The sequence below is a fragment of the Podarcis muralis genome, chromosome 8 (assembly GCF_964188315.1).
Source record: "Podarcis muralis chromosome 8, rPodMur119.hap1.1, whole genome shotgun sequence".
Lineage (NCBI taxonomy): Eukaryota > Metazoa > Chordata > Lepidosauria > Squamata > Lacertidae > Podarcis > Podarcis muralis.
In genome coordinates, this window is record NC_135662.1 from 70,475,315 (window position 1) to 70,496,407 (window position 21,093).

Genomic DNA, 21,093 nt, shown 5'->3' on the forward strand with positions numbered 1-21,093 from the left:
AATGGGGGTATGCAAACTTGACCCTAATGTCCCCAGACATGTGAGCTGCTCGTCAAATCTTTGTCCAAAGAGTTTGAAAGTCTGAAGAAGAGGGATTTAAAGTCTATTCAGTTGAAGATGCTTAAAAACTCTCCCATGTGCAGGAATGCTGTCAAATCAGGCTTAAATTGAATTGCATTTGCCATTTTACTGCCCATTCACCCAGTTTGGAGACATCCCTTTGGAGCCCTTTTTTTTTTAACCACACTGGACAATTGGGTATCATCAGCAAACAGCTACTTCTCTGCTCGCCTCTGAATCCAAATAGCAATTAACAAGTTTAAAAGCATGTCAAAACTGATATTGTAGAGTTGAAAAATGTTCCTGGAAGGACAACCCCAGTGATCAGGTTGGTAGAACAACTCCCCTGTGAAGAAATATTACAGCGTTTGGGGCTTTTTAGATTGGAAGAAAGGCAAGTAAACATATTATAAACATAATAGAAGTTTGTAGAATTATGTGTGGTCCCATCCAGTCCATGTGAAAGTTCAGTTAATTTGTCAAAAAGGCCTAGTCTTTGTCACAACTATTTGCCTCAGTTCCTCCAATCCCCTTCCTGTGAAATTTAGTTCAGGAACACAGATCTGCCCTACATCTTCCATAGTAAAGGCAGATGCACAAAATTAATCCAGCTTCTTTGCAGACTCATTATACCCATTTCCCATTGGAAACTCATGACCAGTGAAATTGTGGAGCCTATTTCTCCAAATATCCTACTGGGATGGACTGTATTTCTCTAACAGTTCTCAAAAAGGAAACTTTTTTTAAAAAAAAGTTTGTGAAATTTTGATCCAGCCCGTAGTTACTTATTCATTTAACGGTGTTTTTATCCCACATAAAAAGAGAATGAAACTCAAAACGTGTTTCCTAAGGCAGGTTTACAGAAATATCACACAACAATAAAAGTACACACACCATAAGAGCAAACACACTAAAATATTAATAAAACACCTCCCTCATAAATTCCTCCAGTCCCCAAGGGTTGCTCAAGACCCCATAAAAACCCCTTAGACAATTTTCAGGGCGGGATTATGATCCCCTCATGTAACATTTTAAAGCGGGATAAAGTGTAACTGCTTCTTTTCTTCCGTTTTCCTCCTCCTTGTAATGAGAACAGATAAAGCCAATGGCTTCTTCTCCTTCTTTTTTAAAAAGGGGGATTCTTTCATATAACTGATGTCGAGAAACCGTCATAAAAGTCTTTGCTGTGCAGAAGTTTATATCACCAGAACTAAAAGAATATGTTAAACCCCTTGGAGCCCATCCTATGGTTCAGTAACTCAGCATCTTCAATAAGAATTCCAAAGCAATTGAAAGCAGAGGAGGTGGAGGGGGGGAGCATTTGATAATGTCAGGCTTTCTGAAGCAGAAATTAGGTATTAAATGGAATGTAACTCGCGATTCCTCAGTGTAGCTTCTCACCACTCTCATTACCACTTCTTCCACAACCTCACCTAATTCATTCAACATACATTGTGACTGCAAACCTACAAAGCTATAGGGGCATGTATCCCATGCTTCTGCAGGCAATGGAAGTTAATAGCTGCCAGGGGGGGAAACAAAACAAAAAATAATAGAAAAAGCCTTCGAGAATTTATTCATTTATTTCATTTCTAGCTCACCTTCATCTAAGGAGCAGAGGTTCATTCCCATGAGGGTCAAGCTGTTTAATCTCCCCAATGGCCTTGGGAAATAGGTTACGCTGAGAGAGGGTGAATCATCATAGCTTCTGGGGAGAGGAATTAAGGCTGGTAGGGCTTCCAGACTGCTGGTATTTTGGAGTGGAATAGCAGAAGGACTTCGGGATCAGTGGTGTGTCGTTTTTTTCTAGACATACTTGAACCAGAGTTTCTAGAAATTAAGCACTGAGTACATAGTGCTTTATATGTTAGAAGAAATAAAAAATGTTCCCGGCCGCAAGAGGATTGCAATATAATTATTCAACAACAAAAAAAAATTAAACCAAATGTAATTTTAGGCAGAGGGAAGATTTTGGAAGAGGGGGATAGAAAGCGAAAAGGAAGAAAGTGAGATGGTGAAAAAATGGGAGTTAATATGTGCAGATGCAGTCACACATATTTAGACCTTCTGCTATTTATCACTGGCAATTAAATGCAAATATTCATTGGAAATGGTTCCAGCCCAAATCTGATTGTTCTGCCAGCATATTTTCCTATTCATACACAAACATTGTGATTCTCTTTCTCCTTTGTATAACAGTTGATATTTTTCCAGGGACAAAGGATATGGGCAAATTAAGAACATGTGCTGCTAATTACTGGAATTTATTCAAAATCATCATTCTTTTGAGTGGCAAATTGTTTTTAATATGCACTATATTTGTTTAAAAATACCTTACTGCCTAGATGTTGCTTCAGCATGAGGTATCCCCAAACAATGACTGTTACATTGTCCTGGAAATCAATCTAATTCATTGCTAATTATCATCTTCTGTTTTTAATGCGTATTTATTGTTCCTGATATGCCTGTACTGGAGAGATACCCGTTCCATCAGGAACGCTGAAAGAAAAGCAATCAAAGAATGCTGAGACGTGCATATAATTAGATTGAGTGTTCAAATTGTTCTACTGAAGGAGGTGATTTGCAAATAGTCCCGAAGAAAGGACAAAAAAGGGGGATGAGAAATAGGTTCTGTGTTGGTTGCTTTAAATCAATAAATGAATACATGCAACATTTGAAATTGAGAACCCTGTGGAATGGGAAGATGACATGATTAAATCTCATACAAAGCCAAGAAGGAGGTTATCTCTACAGAAACTAAAAAGGCAAAAGAGGTTAGGACAACAAAGGATCAATATGCATGTTGTGATCAAAGCCATAAAGCCGTACTTCCCCAGTAGGGAAGACTCAATTATGGAATGCAACTTAAAAAAATAAAATAAAAAATCTGATGAAGCATTAATAAAATCCACACAATGTTGTCAAATTGGCCCATATTTCCGCAAGTAAGGTGGACACTTCACACCATTTCAGTACTATTCATTCTGATATTGGTTAAAATTTTCTGAAACATGGTTTGTGATTTATTTTTTTATTTCCTAAATTTGATATACTCTTGATTGGGTGCGGGACACACACTGAATGCCATTTACAACATAAATAAAACATTGAAATCATCACACACAAAAATTATGAGCATAATTTAAAACATGCAGAGGGTTAAAACCACAAAAAAATAGACTAAAACAAATTGAATCATACAAACCTTCTAAACATGTTGGTTGGCTTGTCTAAATAAGAATGTCTTCACCGAAATGAATGGAAATCTTTACACACACACACACACACACACACACACACTATTGAATTGCAGTAACGAAAACCAAACAATATCACAAGAAAAAAGGACAACAGCAAATTACAAAAAAGAAAAAAAACACACACAAAAATACATAGAAACTTGACTTCCCTCCACCCATGTTTGACCTCCTTCCCTTGATCTTCTTTTATTTGTTGTGTTATTAGTATTATTTTATTTTTATTCCACTTCCATCCATTTCCTCAGTATTTCTACCTTGTAAACTTCATTCACTGCATTTCAATATATTTGTCCCAGAACAATGTTTTTTCATGTACTCCTTTACACAATCCCATTCTTCAATTAATTTTTGATCTGTTTGCCGTCTTACTACTGCTGTAAGTAAGTCTTGCCGAAACTATATACTCACAAAATTTAAGTTGCTACTCTCAAACACATGGAATTTCCACCCTTCCATTTTTTTTGCTATAAATGAATTAAAATATTCATTATTTGATTTCAGATTCATTAATAATTATATTCTGTGATTTATAATAGTCAAATATAATAGTCTAAGTTAAGTGTTTTAGTAAATAAATACATTTTACTCATCTGCTTTGTGCTCATTTTTTAGTTACACTGAGTGACGTGTGGGGCAAAATATCCATTTCTGGAGTTTGAAACTAAAAAACAGTAAAAGCTTACAAGTTATGTAAAATATTGACATAACATGCTTTTTTATTATTAAATTATCTTGAATTTTTTTAAAAAGCCTATACAACAGACCATTGTTAAGTTACAGCCATTTCAATGCCTCAAAGTAAAAATGACATGGCGGCCATATTGATGATGTCAGATTTCATACCCCACCACCACTGAAATTTACTAAGACTGCCATATTTGGTTTGTATAGGTAGTAGGCTTTCAAAAAAAAACACCACAGCACTTTTGGTATTCAAGGGTAAATAAAATCTGGTCTAGCTCTTGGACTAAATGGAAATATTTTCATATGGGCTAATTTACCAGTTAGGGACCCGGGTGGTGCTGTGGGTTAAACCACAGAGCCTAGGACTTGCCGATAGGAAGGTCGGCGGTTCAAATCCCTGCAGTGGGGTGAGCTCCCGTTGCTCAGTCCCTGCTCCTGCCAACCTAGCAGTTTGAAAGCACATCAAAGTTCAAATAGATAAAGAAGTACCGCTCCAGCGGGAAGGTAAACGGCGTTTCCATGCGCTGCTCTGGTTCGCCAGAAGTGGCTTAGTCATGCTTGCCACATGACCTGGAAGCTGTACGCCGACTCCCTCGGCCAATAAAGCGAGATGAGCGCTGCAACCCCAGAGTCTGTCATGACTGGACCTAATGGTCAGGGGTCCCTTTACCTTTACCTTTAATTTACCAGTTACTCATCAACTACCCAAGTCTGAATACTAAACTCTTGTTCTGTAATCCATTTTTGTTGTTGTTGTTGTAAAGTCATTTAAGTCTTATTTATTTGTATCTTGACGATTTACAGAGACAATTAAAAACAACAAGTAAGTGTGTGTGTGTGTGTGTGTGTGTGTGTGTGTGATGGCTTGCAGAAGAGGTGCACCTTAACTTGGTACTGGAAAGATATGAATGTTGACAAAAGTCTGGCCTCATTGAAGAGAACATTTCATAGATGGGATGTGTGTGCCGTGACTGAAACAATCCTCTTCCTTGTTACCAACCTCTGAATCTCTCACAGAGGAGGCAGGTTGAGAAGTGTCTCATTTAACATATACGAGTTCAGGTTATGCTCAAGTCAGGGGGAAGTTAGTTATGTGTCGTATGAGGAATAACTTTATTTTCCCGAAGCTTTCCACAAATCAACTTCCTTGAGCAACAACAAGTATTATGAGATCAGAAAAATGTGCATGGTACAATTTTGTCCAGTTCTAGCATTACTTGCCATAATCTCTATATACACTGCAGATTGTGAGCAGCCTGTTCTTGCTCTTCCACTGACCTACTCACTCCCATGCCTGAAAATGGCTTGCACAACTTGTGAGCACCCTATTCTCAAAGTTGAACTTATGCACTGAAGAAACAAGGAAGGCTCCCGTTCCCCTGTTTGGCTACCATACGTGACTGGTGGCTGCATTCAACTTGATGGATAATATCTCCACAACCTTCATAAATCTGCAAGAAAAAAACAATAGCCCATATTATTATTGTTTTCATCTAAGATTGTCAGCTCTCTTCTCACAAACACTATGAAATGTTCTTTCAATGCAAACTCTAGAAGTTTCCTGTATAACACCTGAAAAACAAATATTGCAGGCATCAAAGTCATGTCCATTAAGGCCACATGAAGACCTTGAGAGGCCATAAGTAGGGCTTTTTGTCAGCTGGAACTTGCCAGAACTCAATTCTGGCACCTCTCAGGTGGACGCCATTGCCATTATAAGATAACAAGGGAGGCGATCACAGCAAATTCTGGCACCTCTTTCCCCACAAAAACAGCATTGGCCATAAAATTATGACGCCCCCTCATATGTAATTCAAAATAATTAAAAGAGAATAGAAAAGTTGGGGAAATAATGTGTTATGGAAGTCAAACCAAATCCTGATTTTTCCCATAGTGACTACTTTAATGTATTGTTTTTGGAAATGTCAAATTCTTTTACAAAAAAATTAAAAATAAAATCATACTACAAGGGGTGGGGGTTGCTGCTGCTTTGTTGCTTACTGCATAACCAAGCACTGGTGCCCTTTGTTGTATCTACATCCAAGAAATGGGTGCTGGCACTGTATGCAGGCTGGGTTATACAGACGGTATCAACAGGCCAAAAGTTTTCATTCCTCAGTGAAAACTTGGGCTCTCGGCAGGAGTTCATGCTTACATGCAGAGTCCTGAAGCTTCAAGGAAAGTAGCAGATCTCAGTAGGCATAAAGTCTTTTTGAAAGTTCAAAGTGAGCCCACATTCTTTCCACCTCCACCTTTTCCACTTATACTCTGACATTTGAGATTTCAGTCATCCCAGAAAGAATTATAGTTCTGCACACAAACAAAAAGAATTGAGATTCCACCCATTCCCACCCTCACCTTTGTCTTGCTTTTAACAGCCTATACAGTGGTATCTTGGGTTAAGAACTTAATTTGTTCTGGAGGTCTGTTCTTCATCTGAAACTGTTCTTAACCTGAGGTACCACTTTAGCTAATGGGGTCTCCTGCAGCTGCTGTGCTGCTGCCACACAGTTTCTGTTCTCATCCTGAAGCAAAGTTCTTAACCCGAGGTACTATTTCTGGGTTAGCAGAGTCTGTAACCTGAAGCGTCTGTAACCTGAAGCGTCTGTAAACCAAGGTGCCACTGTACTTGTTTGATGTTGTACTAATGCTATAGTCCCCTTAGACCAGGGGTCAGCAAACTTTTTCAGCAGGGGACCGGTCAACTGTCCCCGAGACCTTGTGCGGGCTGGACTATATTTTGGAGGGGAAAAAATAATGAACAAATTCCCATGCCCCACAAATAACCCAGAGATGCATTTTAAATAAAAGGACACATTCTACTCATGTAAAAACACACTGAATCCCGGATTCCCAGCCAGATTTAGAAGGCGATTGGGCCAGATCCTGCCCCCGAGCCTTAGTTTGCCTACCCATGCCTTAGAGCACTTCTCTGCATTTCCCTGAGTCTCTGAAAAATCTTGCAGCAGTACAGTGGTACCTCGGGTTACATACACTTCAGGTTAAAGACACTTCAGGTTACAGACTCCGCTAACCCAGAAATAGTACCTCGGGTTAAGAACTTTGCTTCTGGATGAGGACAGAAATCGTGCTCCAGCAGCATGGTGGCAGTGGAGGCCCCATTAGCTAAAGTGGTGCTTCAGGTTAAGAACAGTTTCAGGTTAAGAACGGACCTCCGGAACAAATTAAGTTCTTAACCCGAGGTACCACTGTATTCAGGCAGCAGCAGCACAAGCTTCTCCAGAAGACTGGGGGGCCCTGACACGATGCCATGTGACATCCTGACACTGTGCATGTGATGTCCTCTGAATATTGAGGGTGGGGGGTTCATCCCCCTCAAAAAATATAATTGGGGGACTGAAACTGCCTTGGCCCCTAGGAGTCAGCACCTATGGCAGACAGTACTCCTGTTCCATCATTATTATTTTTCCAGCTCTACAAAAAGCCATTTGTATAACTTGTTGTTTTGCTATTTTTTCTGTGATACTACACCAAACACTAAGCAGAACTCCTCTGCCCCTCCCTATGAATTAGAATCACAATTATAAATACTTCTGGTTCAATTAGCACGAAACAAAATGGACAAACTGAGCAATTTAGCTTTGTATTTATCTGGCTCTTCCCTGATCACACTGTCCAAATGTGCAATTACTAGCCACCAGTCTTCCATAAAATAATCAAATCCCTGTCTCCCTTTTTGAGTCCTAATTTGCTGCATTAATTTGCCCATAATTAATAAATCCCTTAAAAAAAGTCCAAGCAAAGTGGATCTTAATAAATACCCAGTCATAACCACTGCATGTTGAAAGCAACTCTTTCCTGCTATCCTGATTCTTAACAGCAATCAGTACTTCAACCTGGTGAGACCTGTTTAGGACTGCAACTCCCATCAGCCCTAGCCATCACCATGCTTAAGAGACCCATTTGGAGTTGTCATCCAAAACCTTGTGGAGGACACAAGGTTCGGGATGGCTGGCATGAACTTTTTAAAAAACCAATTTTCATCCAGGATTATGGTTGATTTTAGACCCGGAGCATAATCATAATTTGCTGCCATTGGACGGGCTACAGTAACCACCACTTGAGACCCTTTAAAATATTAAATGTTAAAATATTTGAAAATACTCAATCTCACAGAGAAGGAATGATGTTTGCTGTTAACAGTTATTAAGCCATTAATTCTATTTGAGTCCTTGTTTCAAGAGGCTAGCTCACCAAACAGAGGACTGGTCTCACAGATATATCAGACATTGCTGTAGTAGGACCATCAATACATTAAAACATATGACCAAATAGAGCGGGGCGGGAGGATGATAGGAATAGAATTCGTGCCAGAAGATGGGAAAGTAAGTACGGTATTGTAACCTGCCACCTGCCACTCAGAGGTTCACTACATGGGACACTGTGTGCACAGATCTGACAATCCCAGGCAGCGGCGTAGCGTGGGTTGTCAGCACCCGGGGCAAGGCAAGTAATTTGCGCCCCCTAACCCGTGGATTTGTGCCCCCTAAACTGTGGATTTGCGCCCCCTAACCCGTGGATTTGCCCTAACCCCAGAAGAAGAAGAAGAAGAAAATTTATTACGGCCATAGGCCCATACAGATAAAAACAACACATAAATAACAGCTTGTGCACGTGGGAAAAAACAGCCGCTAAAACACCACTATAACAATAAAATACTATAAGATGGGATGGCATACTACGCCTTAATTAGCTTGTAGTGCTCCTTGGCGTCGCTTTTGGGTAAGGACAGCGACCAGGAACCTAGCCACTTTCAGGGTCGTATGGGTATCCTTATCCTGCAGGATTTGGGCAAGGTGGAATTTTGGTGGGGTACCCTCTAGTTTCTGTATGATTGATCCCAACAAATTTGCCCGTGGCACATTGAACAAGGGGCAAGTGAACATAATGTGCTGGAGCGACTCCGGCGTCTCCTTATCACATTCACACATGGCGGAGGCTTGGCCCTTTGAGAATCTATGTCTCAGGACATTGGAGGGGAAAACGTTAAACCTCGCTTTGGTGAAGGCCAGTCTATGGGCAACAGTCGAAAGGGAGGAGAGGTATGATGGAACGCAGTAAGTTAACCTAACCCCAGATGTTGCGCCCAGTGCGGCCGCCCCCCCCCTGCACCCCCCACGCTACGCCACTGATCCCAGGCAAAATATATTTGCATCAGCCACTCATTTGGCCCATGCTCTGTCAAATTGTAGACTGAAAATACCTTCTTAGCTGAGGAAGGATGAATGCTTTTGGCTGCTCATACTGCTGCTTCCTTTCTTTATCCTTTTTTTTGGTGGTTGATCTACCATACTTTACCACTTATAAGACGCTCCCATGTATAAGACGCCCCCTATTTCCGTGGACTCAAATTTAAGAAAATGGGGGGAGGGTTACCCAGGGTTGTTGAGCTTGTTTTAGGGGGGATTGCAGAAAATTGCTCACCCACACACGCCAATAAATCTGCCTCCCGTCTGTCCCATCGCCGGCAGAAGCTGCCAATCGCCCGCCCAACTGCCAGAGCGTCAGCCAATCAACACCACTCATTGACGCAGCAACCAATAACACGCACAATAGCCTCTGACAGCCTCAGCAGCAACCAATCAAACACCCACCCTATACACTACCCATGTATAAGACGACCCCAACTTTTCAGCATGATTTTTAAAGGAAAAAACATAGTCTTATACACGGAAAAGTACAGTAATTGGTTTTTTTAATCTAGATTTTAATTGTGATTTAGTATGATTGCAATCTGCCAGGGGTGGGTGGAATCTGTTTGATGGCTGAGTGACAGGGTATATAAAGGTAATGAGTGGCTGACTGAATAGCTATGCCCACACTTAAAGGTTGTATTTTTAGTGCCTCTGTGTGGCATGGGAATGTAATAAAGGGGTGCATCATTTTATCATTAGCCATACTCATGTTTAGAAGAACGCTGGGGGATAAAGCAGTCAATATTTCCCTTTTATGTTGAGCTTGAAGTCACAGCTTGAGCACATGTTTAAACCCTAGCCTCTCTAGTCTAAAGCTGTGGTCCTTTATGAATATTTGCTTGTTTGTTTGTTTGATTTTCTTCTACCCTCCCCCTTTCCAAATTATTGCAAAGTGTCCAGCTGCAAAATAAATAAACATGGACAAAACCTGTTCATTCTTCAATGATCACAGAAGCTGGTATATCTACCTTGGCATAGTTCACATAGTACATTGCAATATTTTGCTACAAATCTTATTGCCTCTTAAAAAGAACTGTGTGGCTGTGTCTTTTAACATAATGGCTCAAAAGAGGAAGGAAATACCAGATAAGATGAGGGACTCCATATATAAGCAGCACAAGAACACATATCATATTCCTTGATTGGAAATTTCTTTTTAAATCATGACCAGATGGTATCTGACCCCATGATGGATTAGAAGAATAGATTCTGCAGGTGGATTTAATCAATTTTTACTGTTTGGACTTTGTATCTTTGCTTTACTTATTTCTCTTTTACATCACCACAGTATTATTGAATGACAGGTGGTTTATACATTCATAAAATAAAATAAAATAATGCCAGTGCCAATTCCAGATTTTAGAGCTGTTGATCAAGGTGGACACCCTTTCCTTGCTGCTATGTGCATGCTTTGTTTGCAAGGAAATTATCCACCAGTGTGGCAAGACCTATCCTCTGGAACCCCCTTTCCACTGAAATTAGGCAGGCACTTTCATTTTCAGTGCTTGCCATCAAAATAAAAATATAAATTCCTTAGGAAGCATTTTATTTCCATGCAATATTAACATGGAATTTGATTGTGTAGGGGTTTTTTATATATATAACTGATTTTTATTCATATTTTGATTAATCTAATGTCATTTAGTTTTTAAGTTTTGAATTTATTGATACAAATATTCTATATATCATCTAATGTAAACAGAGGGTTCCCACCCCAAATAAATAGTATGCCCCTGGCTGTGCCGATTGGACAGCCGGGGGCGTGACGCTGCCGGGAGTCCCCATGATGCGGGCGGCATCCCTCCACCCTCCAGCCAGGTCACTGGGAGGTTCTGGATGCTGGGCCGCAACAGCACCCACTGGGGAATGTGAGCGGATTTGTCAAATCAATCGTTTTCCCTCTCCTTCCATGCACAGTCTATGCCGGCACTCAGAGTGAGGGGGCAATTGACAGGCATCCAGCCTCCAGCTTGACAACACAGGGAGCGTAGTTAAGAAGAAAGGATGATTTTTTGATCAAGTACAATAATAACGTCGGACAGCATTAACTCAACTGCCACCATCATGAATTACAATGACTCTTCTGCCGAGTCCCTCTCCTTCCTCCATCTTAAATGGGATTTTATACCCCTTACGTTTCTGCTTCCACCTTGGGCTCATTGAATCACCTCCAACTTCTTCCTGAGAAGACAGACAGCCAATCTTCTCTTCCTCACCTTTTCCCTCCCCCTGAGAAACCTGGCGACCTGCATTCCTAAGGGCGGGGAAGTTGGTGCTTGGCTAGGCTCCTCTCTTCTGGTAGTTAACCCTATCTCTTCCTGCCTACTTCCTCCACTGAAAGCTGGCTGGGCTGGCTCAGTCATGACACCAATACTGATTTCTCCTCCTTGTTCCCCTCTCTCGGTTGGAACATGGACCTTGACAGGTACCCAGTTACATCAGCTTCTGATGCTGGCCCTGCATGCTGTGACTATGAAGGAGCAATCCTTTTGAGTGGTGGCAGTTCATTTCCAAGCATTGTGTTATGTTCACCTAATGCATATGTGTGCTGTCAAATGGTTGAGGGAATGGGGAGCCCGCTACATGATGAATGTTGCTTGAGCATCACCTGTGGATCACCGAGCAATAAGGTATTACATGATGTACATTTGTAGAAACAAGAGCCGTAATCCCATCTCCAACCCACTAATGCGCCTGTGCTCTTATGTGCATAAATGAAAGCATATTGTCCTTTATTCCCCCGTAAAAGTTGCTCACCGCCGTGTTTTCAGCCAAGCTCTTTAAAACCTCCAATTCTTAACACAGCACAGTGTACTTTAAACAGCATGCAGGCTGTATTTTCCAATTCTCCAGTTTTATGAAAATCGATACAATTATACTTATACACAAAATAAAATCTCCCTGAATCAATATCACGAGTGTGGAATTGAAAACCTCTGCTTTGTATTATTTCCTCGCTCTCTCATTCTGTTCAGCTTCAGCTGGGTTCAATCTGATTTAGAACATCAGGAGCCTCATAGCTCTCAGGCTGAAAAAGGAAAATGTGATGTATTACAAAACCCCAAACTCCCTGCTCACTTCTGTGAGCTTGACATGAGCAGTTCATAATGCGAACACCCTTAACTCTCCTAAGATCATCATCTGATACACAAGTAGATCCTGGGTTATTTTATCACAGCCACAATTTACAGCACTCCAAACATTTCTACTGTATATAAGCTGTTTCCTTACTTACAGAAAATACTTCTGCCCAGTGCCAAATGCTTTCTACATGGCAGGATATCCTACCAGGAGTGCTGTCCTGATCCCCTCTGAGTACTCTGATTCAGTGCTGGAGTGGGAGGAAATGGAAGATGAAGGTGACAAATGGGAGGGAGGTGAGACAATGGCATAGAGGTCAGACAACATGTGAGACAATGGGGGGAGGTGAGGAGACAGTTGATGGAACATGAATAGCTCCTTCTGAACAAGCATAGCTCCACTGTTGAAGCTGAGGTCCCAGAGGCTTCCTCTCTTTTGTCTGTGGAGGAGACAGGACTGTCAAAGTCTCCAGAGGCCATGTCCACAATGGCGGATTAGGAGGACTTCAGGGCATCTTCTGAAGTGCCACAACGGGAGGATTCAGAGATGTGGGCAGGCCCTGATTGTCCCCAGGGAAGAGGCAGCATATCAAGAGAAAATAGGAAATGCACCCCTCTAGACCTGGTTTCAGGCTAGAAACTCCTGCAGCATCTACACTTCTACTTAAAAACTTGATGGGTACGTGGGGAAAGGTGTTGGAGCAACTTTGCAGTTTACATGCAACCTCAGAATTCATGTTAATTCATGATCTCAGACTTACGAACACTGCCCTTTCCTCCTTGACCAAACTTGTTCCTGCTAACATTTCACCTTGTAAGAGCTCCTATACAGTGGTACCTTGGGTTAAGAACTTAATTCGTTCCGGAGTTCTGTTCTTAAGCTGAAACTGTTCTTAACCTGAGGTACCACTTTAGATAATGGGGCCTCCCACTGCTGCCGCGCTGCCGGAGCACGATTTTTGTTCTCATCCTGAAGCAAAGTTCTTAACCCAAGGTACTATTTCTGGGTTAGCGGAGTCTGTAACCTGAAGCGTCTGTAACCTGAAGCATCTGTAACCCAAGGTACCACTGCACTGCACCTGCCTTTTCTGTGCATCTGAGCCTGTACTGATAAAGCATCATTTTATTTCTTCTACGTGTACCTGTGGCCATGCTTGGAGTGGGAGTCTAGTTAAGTACTCAAGGCTCCTGTTGCAGAGAGGTTGCAGGTAGCCCAGGGTTCAAGTGCTGAGCCCCTCTGTGCACGTTCTGCAATTAGCATGCAATCCACCATGTCAGCCTTTGTCCTGGTTATCTCTTGGGTGTAGCTGTTTGCACATGCATATACATGATCGGACACACATGTACTATCTAGGTTTCCCCAATCAATGACTAGTGCTGCCTATCATTGTTCTCAAATGGTACTTATTTGCACATCCCCCCCCCTCTCTCTTTTACAAACAGAGACTTCCCATGTTCTAGGAGCAAGCAATGCTCAGTGTATGGGTGGGGTCCAATTAGGCCTCTTAGCACTGTTGATCTAGTAGACGCCTCTACTAATGGGGGACAAGTAGAGGAAATGCCTGCTGAGTCCCCTCCCTCCTGCTGTCCGTAGTGCCTTACCCCCCAAAAAATCTGTTTTGAAGGGTTAGGGGATCCTCCAGAATAGGCCCTTAGGGAGCACTGGGGGCTGCAGTAGGGAGGAGGAAATGACAAAACTAACCTTCCCTTCTCCTTGATTACTGGATGTTTCCTGTTGGATCAGAAGCCTGTGTGCTTATGGAAGAGCATCAGTTGTATACAGCCCTCTATTTTTATTCTTCTGGCTTACAACCTGACAACATGTCATACAAACTTTTGCTCTCCCCAGCTTGATCAGATGCATAGGAAACAGGAAACAGCATCAAATCACTTTAGTTTTACCCTCCAGCTCTGGGACTTAGGGATCAGTCTCAATTCCCCTAAGATTGCTCTTTCTCTCCCCCCCCCCCCCCGCACTCCTCATTCTGTTTCCTTCTCATTCCCTGTGGTGTGTTTGATCAAAGAGACCTTCTGCTTTCTAACTCTTAATTCCTTGGTAACTCTGAGTCAGTCACCTGAGGCTGAATGCTGTAAATTGCTAATTGCCTACCTGCCTCTTTCTGGCAATATGTGATTGTTGTTGTTGTTGTTTTGAGGCATCAGGCATAAGCCTGCATTTTATTAATGTTTGATCAAGGCTTGTATATTAAAGAGGGCTTAGATTTTTAAAAGTTTCACGCCAGGCAAGAAGGCTAGCTGCTTAAGAAAACACTGACAGTGTTTTCTTCCTAGACAAGGGGCCCCTTGATTGATAGCAGAAAACAATTCTCAAAGTCGTAAAAGCTGAAATTACAGGCTGAGAACGGACACTGATCCTACATGTTACAGAAGATAACAAAGGCAGAGATAAATATAATTAGGAATGAGTAAATAGTAAAATTATACCAATGTGCCTCCCAGTAAAATGAGCTAGATCTTCTTTCCAAGGTTAAAGACCAAATGGAGAAGCATCTGGCTGGCAGAAAGAAAGCATTTTTGGGAAGTCTTTTTTAAAGCTGTTTTCTTTCTTAAACTGAGAGAGTTTAAGGGTAATAAATATTGGGAACAGCTAAAGAGGAGAGCAGATGGCTGAAGGGGGGGTAAACTGAAAGGGTTCCTTTTAAAACCTGTTTTTTACTGAGTTCCTTCCTTTCTATTTTGAGAAGCTTTATTCTTTTAAAAGGTTACCTATGATAATGTATGAAATATATTAGCTTAAATATATTGGCTTAAATGTAACTATGCAAAGGATTTAGAAAGTAACAAATTTAGATGTTAGATTCTTATTTCATAGAGTCCTAGAGTTGGAATAGACCACAGGGGCCATTGAGCCCAGCCCCCTGTCAGACAAGAAGACGCCATCCAAGCAGCCATCCAAGCAGTCCTGATATATGGCTGTCAGACATTTGTTTAGAAACTCTCAAATGAAGGAGATCTTTCAATGTTGATGTGAAACTCAAGATCCTTGACATATGTTTAAGATAAAAATTTAAGATTAACCATTTGTTTTAGAAGGCAATAGGGCGAAGAGGGCAAGAGGTGAGCTGGTAATTAATATTCCTTGTTGAGACACATGTAAGATATATTACTACTTATTTGTCATTTATAGATGTAACAATATATAGCTCTTTGTGCTCCATATAAGGACAGGAGGATGTGGGTGTATCTTTTGTGATTGGATATAGCAGGCAGCCAATAGGAAATCCAACCAGGCTGATTGGACAGATGCAGCCAAGGAGGAGCAAAGGGGGCTGGATTAAGGGAATATAAGTGCTGGCCATAATGGCAGGAGGCCAGGCCAGAGCTTGGTAACCATATACCACTGTGCCTCTCATTTATTTGTCTGACAAATAAATTATTATTTTAATTTCTCTATTGCTGCGTTGAATATTTCATTCCAGCTAAGCGTTAACCACAAGCAGGGTGCTACATTTTATGGTGCTCCTGTGACTCGGATAAGTGGTCTGCTGGAACGCAGCCCCTTCGCCTACTGAGCAGGGTACAAGACAGAGGATCACTCACTGCCTACTCAGCGCGCAATGGAAAAATTTTTTCCAGGGGAACGCAGCAGTCTCGTCTGTCTGATACCCTGCCCACCGACGGCGACGGACCGGGGGGAAACGGAACCAACCAAGGGGTAAGTGCACAAAGGGATTTTTGGCCCTCCAATTAATTGGGAGGAAGAGAAGTCTTGATCAAACTTCTGCGTCTCAGTAAGTGGGAACTGAGTACGCTAGGTGGTTGGGTATATCAGATGGTGGTCTGGTGGGGGGAAAGGGAAGAATGGGAGGTAGAGTGTGGTGAAGTATCTTGCGCATTGTATGTGTGAGAAAGTACAGAGCAATCTGTAGCTGACCTGAGTGTGGAGTGGGTAGTACTTCGGTTCCCAGTGAGGCGACTCCATCTGGGCAAGGAAACCCACGAAGCGTGTGTGTGAGTGACTGAGTGGATACTTCACAGGGCCATACAATGGGAGTTGGGGGTTCAAAGGGGGGAAATACACCTCTTGAATGTATGTTAAATAATTTTAAGAAAGCCTTCTCAGGGGCATATGGAGTCAAAATGACGCCAGAGCGCTTGAGAACGTTATGTGAACTAGAATGGCCAAAACAAAATACTGAATGGCCATCTCAAGGAACCTTTGATATAAATTTAGTAAGCAAACTTTGGTCTAACATCACCAAAGAAACTGGAGGGTGCCCAGAACAATTTTCATATATAGATTCCTGGCTGAGCACATTAAATAAAAATCCTCCATGGATAAGGGAATGCAAAGTCCAACGATGCAAATTATTGGCTGTAAAAGCCAAAGCTAGGAAAGGAATCTTGCCAAACAAATTCAAACCCTCCACCAGTTGTAACCCCAAGGCAAGAAAGTGGAACGAATAATGGGGGTAGAGACACAGAACTTGACTCCTTGATAGATTATGATAAATATCTTCAGGAGGCATTGGAGTCCTATAATGAAGCCCAAGCAGAAGTGGTTATTCCATCTGTGAGTCCCAGTAGAACTCCATCTACAGTCTCTTTTAGTGGAACAACTGATTGCCTACCCCAAACCCCTGTACATCCAAGTCCTAGAGAATTATTACAGAAGTTACAGGGAGATCTTAATCGGTCAGCAAGCAATACAGCCAGGCGTATTAAGCTGCTAAAAGAACGCCTTGGGACAAATACCATCCCCTATGATTTGAGGCCCCTAGAGCAAAGCGAAGAGAAAGATCACGTAGTAGCCCCTCTCAGAAGAGTATTTGATGCACTTGAGGAGCCTGTGCTGGTTAATGGGCAACCTGGACCAAGGCCACCTCGAACTTCGACCCTGCAATGTATTCCATTCACAACTACAGTCTGATGAATTGGAAAACGCCCCATCTTTCGCAGAAAAACCTCAGGCTATGATGGACTTGGTGACTTCAATAGTAATACTCTCTTCACCACTGAGGAAAGGAGAGACATAATTGAAAAGGCACAGATATATTTGCGTGAGCAGGCCAGAGTGGGAAATATTTTTAATATTGACCGTCATCTCCAAGACAACTTTCCCTTGGAAGATCCTAATTGGGATCCAAACAATGCAATTCACCTGGCCAGACTTACCACCTACCGCCAGACGCTTGTGCAAGGTATTTGCAGGGCATGCCAGAAGCCCACTAATGTGTCTAAAGTTTCAGGAGGGTAGATGTGTTACCCATAACACTGTTTCGTGTTCGGTGCGCACCCACAAAAAGACTTAAGTTGTCACCTTTTGAGCTCCTGTATGGGAGGCCGCCCTCCTTTGTTCAGGATATTCCAACTGACCTCAAACAAATAGGAGACCATGTGACACAGGGATAAGTGCAATCTCTCTCCCGTGTTTTTGTCTCTCTCCCGTGTTTGTTTGTTTGTTGTTGTTTTTTTCTTAACAGGTGGGCCCTCAAGCACACGCCGTGCAGCATTGCCACGCCGATTCATCAGCTCCAGGCTGGCATAGCGTATGGGTGAAAGAGTGGAAACGTGATCCACTCGCACCTAAGTGGCGTGGACCTTACACCGTCTTGCTCTCTACTCCAACAGCGGTGAAGGTAGCTGAGGTGACCCCCTGGATTCATCACTCTCGTTTGAAGAAGTCCGAAGGCAGTTGGACGTGCAAAGGTGACCCCTCTAATCCTTTAAAACTGACTCTCTCCAAAAACCCCTGTATCTAGCCCTACCGGGAACGGGCTAGGTCACGGGCAACATTAGACGACCGGCCTGCTGCAGCCACAACCTGGAAGCTGGCTGACCTGCGCACGCCTGAAGCTTGAGGAGCGTCTGAACCAGCGACTGTGAACGGGAAGATTCTCTTATACAATTAATTGACTGGCCCCCCCTTGTGGAACAATTATCAGAGATATTACTCACTGGGGATCCTCGGGATATATGTTTTGGTCTTGGTGGTTCCCCATTTCTGTCACTGGGGGAATTATATTGGGACTAATAGTTTTATGCTATCACAATAAGGTAATCTTTTGTGGAAGGAATGCATATGCTAGACATCAACATGATTTTATTATTAATCCTGATCCCTTGGGAAGGGGAAGGGTCCTTGAATCTGACCAAATTTGCTAAATATGGATTCAGCCATGACCACAATATGTGGGTAGGTTTAGCTGAAATGGTAGCCAATGTTGCAAATAGGACCAATTGCCTTGTTTGCTCTCTTGGGCCAGATGATTCAGAGGGAGGTATGCCCTTATTACCGATACCATTAGATGCCATTGGTATGGTAAGCGAAATGCCACACCAAACAGAAATACAGAATTTCCCCGGATGGAACTCAACTAAACCATTACGAGTTATACCTGTACAAGGGGAATTCTGTGTACATAAATCATCAGATGCAGCTGATTCTATCATGATAGGCTCTTCTCATTGTCACTATACTTGGGATTATATTAAGAATAGTCATACCTGGGCACACGTACTACCTATCGAACTCGGAATACCTTGCCCTGTGCACCTCCTTTTATTCATGCATGGAAAGTGGTATGGAACATAACTGTGACAGAGAAAGGCAATCTAACATACTGCACTGTGAACTCTCTGCCTCTTTTGATATTTCGCCTTCTGTACTCCACGTACCAAAAACCTCAGACCCGATGGTTGTGGTGGATATGTGGAGAATGGGCATACAAGAAACTCCCTTCCAAATGGAGTGGGACTTGTTTCCTGGGATGGGTATTACCACCAATGTGGATTATGCCCACTAGTTCGGCCAAGCGAACACGAAGGAATGCTGATATTTCTCGTATAGCAGGAGGAAGTACCCAAAGTTGGAGCGGTACTGATGATTGGCCGCCAGAGCGCATTATAGCTTATTATGATCCTGCCTCCTGGAATCCTGGTGAGCTCATACAAGGGGCATGGGATCCTATTTATAATCTAAACAGAATAATTCGATTGCAAGCAGTAGTGGAACTTGTAACCAATGCAACGGCCCAGAGTTTGAGACTTATTGCACGACAGTTGGATGACTTGCCAAGCAGGGAGGCCTATGTGGAGTCTTGAACTTGACAGGGAATGCCTGTTGCTTTAACATTTCAGATAATGGTTTTATGTATGGTGCCATGTATCATCTCATGTTTTAGGAGTACAATTAGCAAGATGATTTCAAATGAAACTTTACCTCATATCATGGCACTATATAGAGCCTTACCTCAGGAATATGATGAAGGTCAAGCTATCAAGGACACTTGGGACGAAGGTCCGTGAGCTTGAAAGGGGGGAATGAGGCATCAGGCATAAGCCTGCATTTTATTAATGTTTGATCAAGGCTTGTATATTAAAGAGGGCTTAGATTTTTAAAAGTTTCACGCCAGGCAAGAAGGCTAGCTGCTTAAGAAAACACTGACAGTGTTTTCTTCCTAGACAAGGGGCCCCTTGATTGATAGCAGAAAACAATTCTCAAAGTCGTAAAAGCTGAAATTACAGGCTGAGAACGGACACTGATCCTACATGTTACAGAAGATAACAAAGGCAGAGATAAATATAATTAGGAATGAGTAAATAGTAAAATTATACCAATGTGCCTCCCAGTAAAATGAGCTAGATCTTCTTTCCAAGGTTAAAGACCAAATGGAGAAGCATCTGGCTGGCAGAAAGAAAGCATTTTTGGGAAGTCTTTTTTAAAGCTGTTTTCTTTCTTAAACTGAGAGAGTTTAAGGGTAATAAATATTGGGAACAGCTAAAGAGGAGAGCAGATGGCTGAAGGGGGGGTAAACTGAAAGGGTTCCTTTTAAAACCTGTTTTTTACTGAGTTCCTTCCTTTCTATTTTGAGAAGCTTTATTCTTTTAAAAGGTTACCTATGATAATGTATGAAATATATTAGCTTAAATATATTGGCTTAAATGTAACTATGCAAAGGATTTAGAAAGTAACAAATTTAGATGTTAGATTCTTATTTCATAGAGTCCTAGAGTTGGAATAGACCACAGGGGCCATTGAGCCCAGCCCCCTGTCAGACAAGAAGACGCCATCCAAGCAGCCATCCAAGCAGTCCTGATATATGGCTGTCAGACATTTGTTTAGAAACTCTCAAATGAAGGAGATCTTTCAATGTTGATGTGAAACTCAAGATCCTTGACATATGTTTAAGATAAAAATTTAAGATTAACCATTTGTTTTAGAAGGCAATAGGGCGAAGAGGGCAAGAGGTGAGCTGGTAATTAATATTCCTTGTTGAGACACATGTAAGATATATTACTACTTATTTGTCATTTATAGATGTAACAATATATAGCTCTTTGTGCTCCATATAAGGACAGGAGGATGTGGGTGTATCTTTTGTGATTGGATATAGCAGGCAGCCAATAGGAAATCCAACCAGGCTGATTGGACAGATGCAGCCAAGGAGGAGCAAAGGGGGCTGGATTAAGGGAATATAAGTGCTGGCCATAATGGCAGGAGGCCAGGCCAGAGCTTGGTAACCATATACCACTGTGCCTCTCATTTATTTGTCTGACAAATAAATTATTATTTTAATTTCTCTATTGCTGCGTTGAATATTTCATTCCAGCTAAGCGTTAACCACAAGCAGGGTGCTACAGTTTAAGATAAACTCAAATCTGCTGTATCTTTGCTATCAGAAAGTGGCTGTATTCTCTAGCATCTTTCCCCTTTATAGTGTCTCACCGTATCAGGGAAGCTAAAAATAGGATAAAAATGTCATTGCTTAAATTGCTACTTCTGTATGAAATATATTTTCTTTGCCATGAGCTACTGGGCCAAAGTCAAGC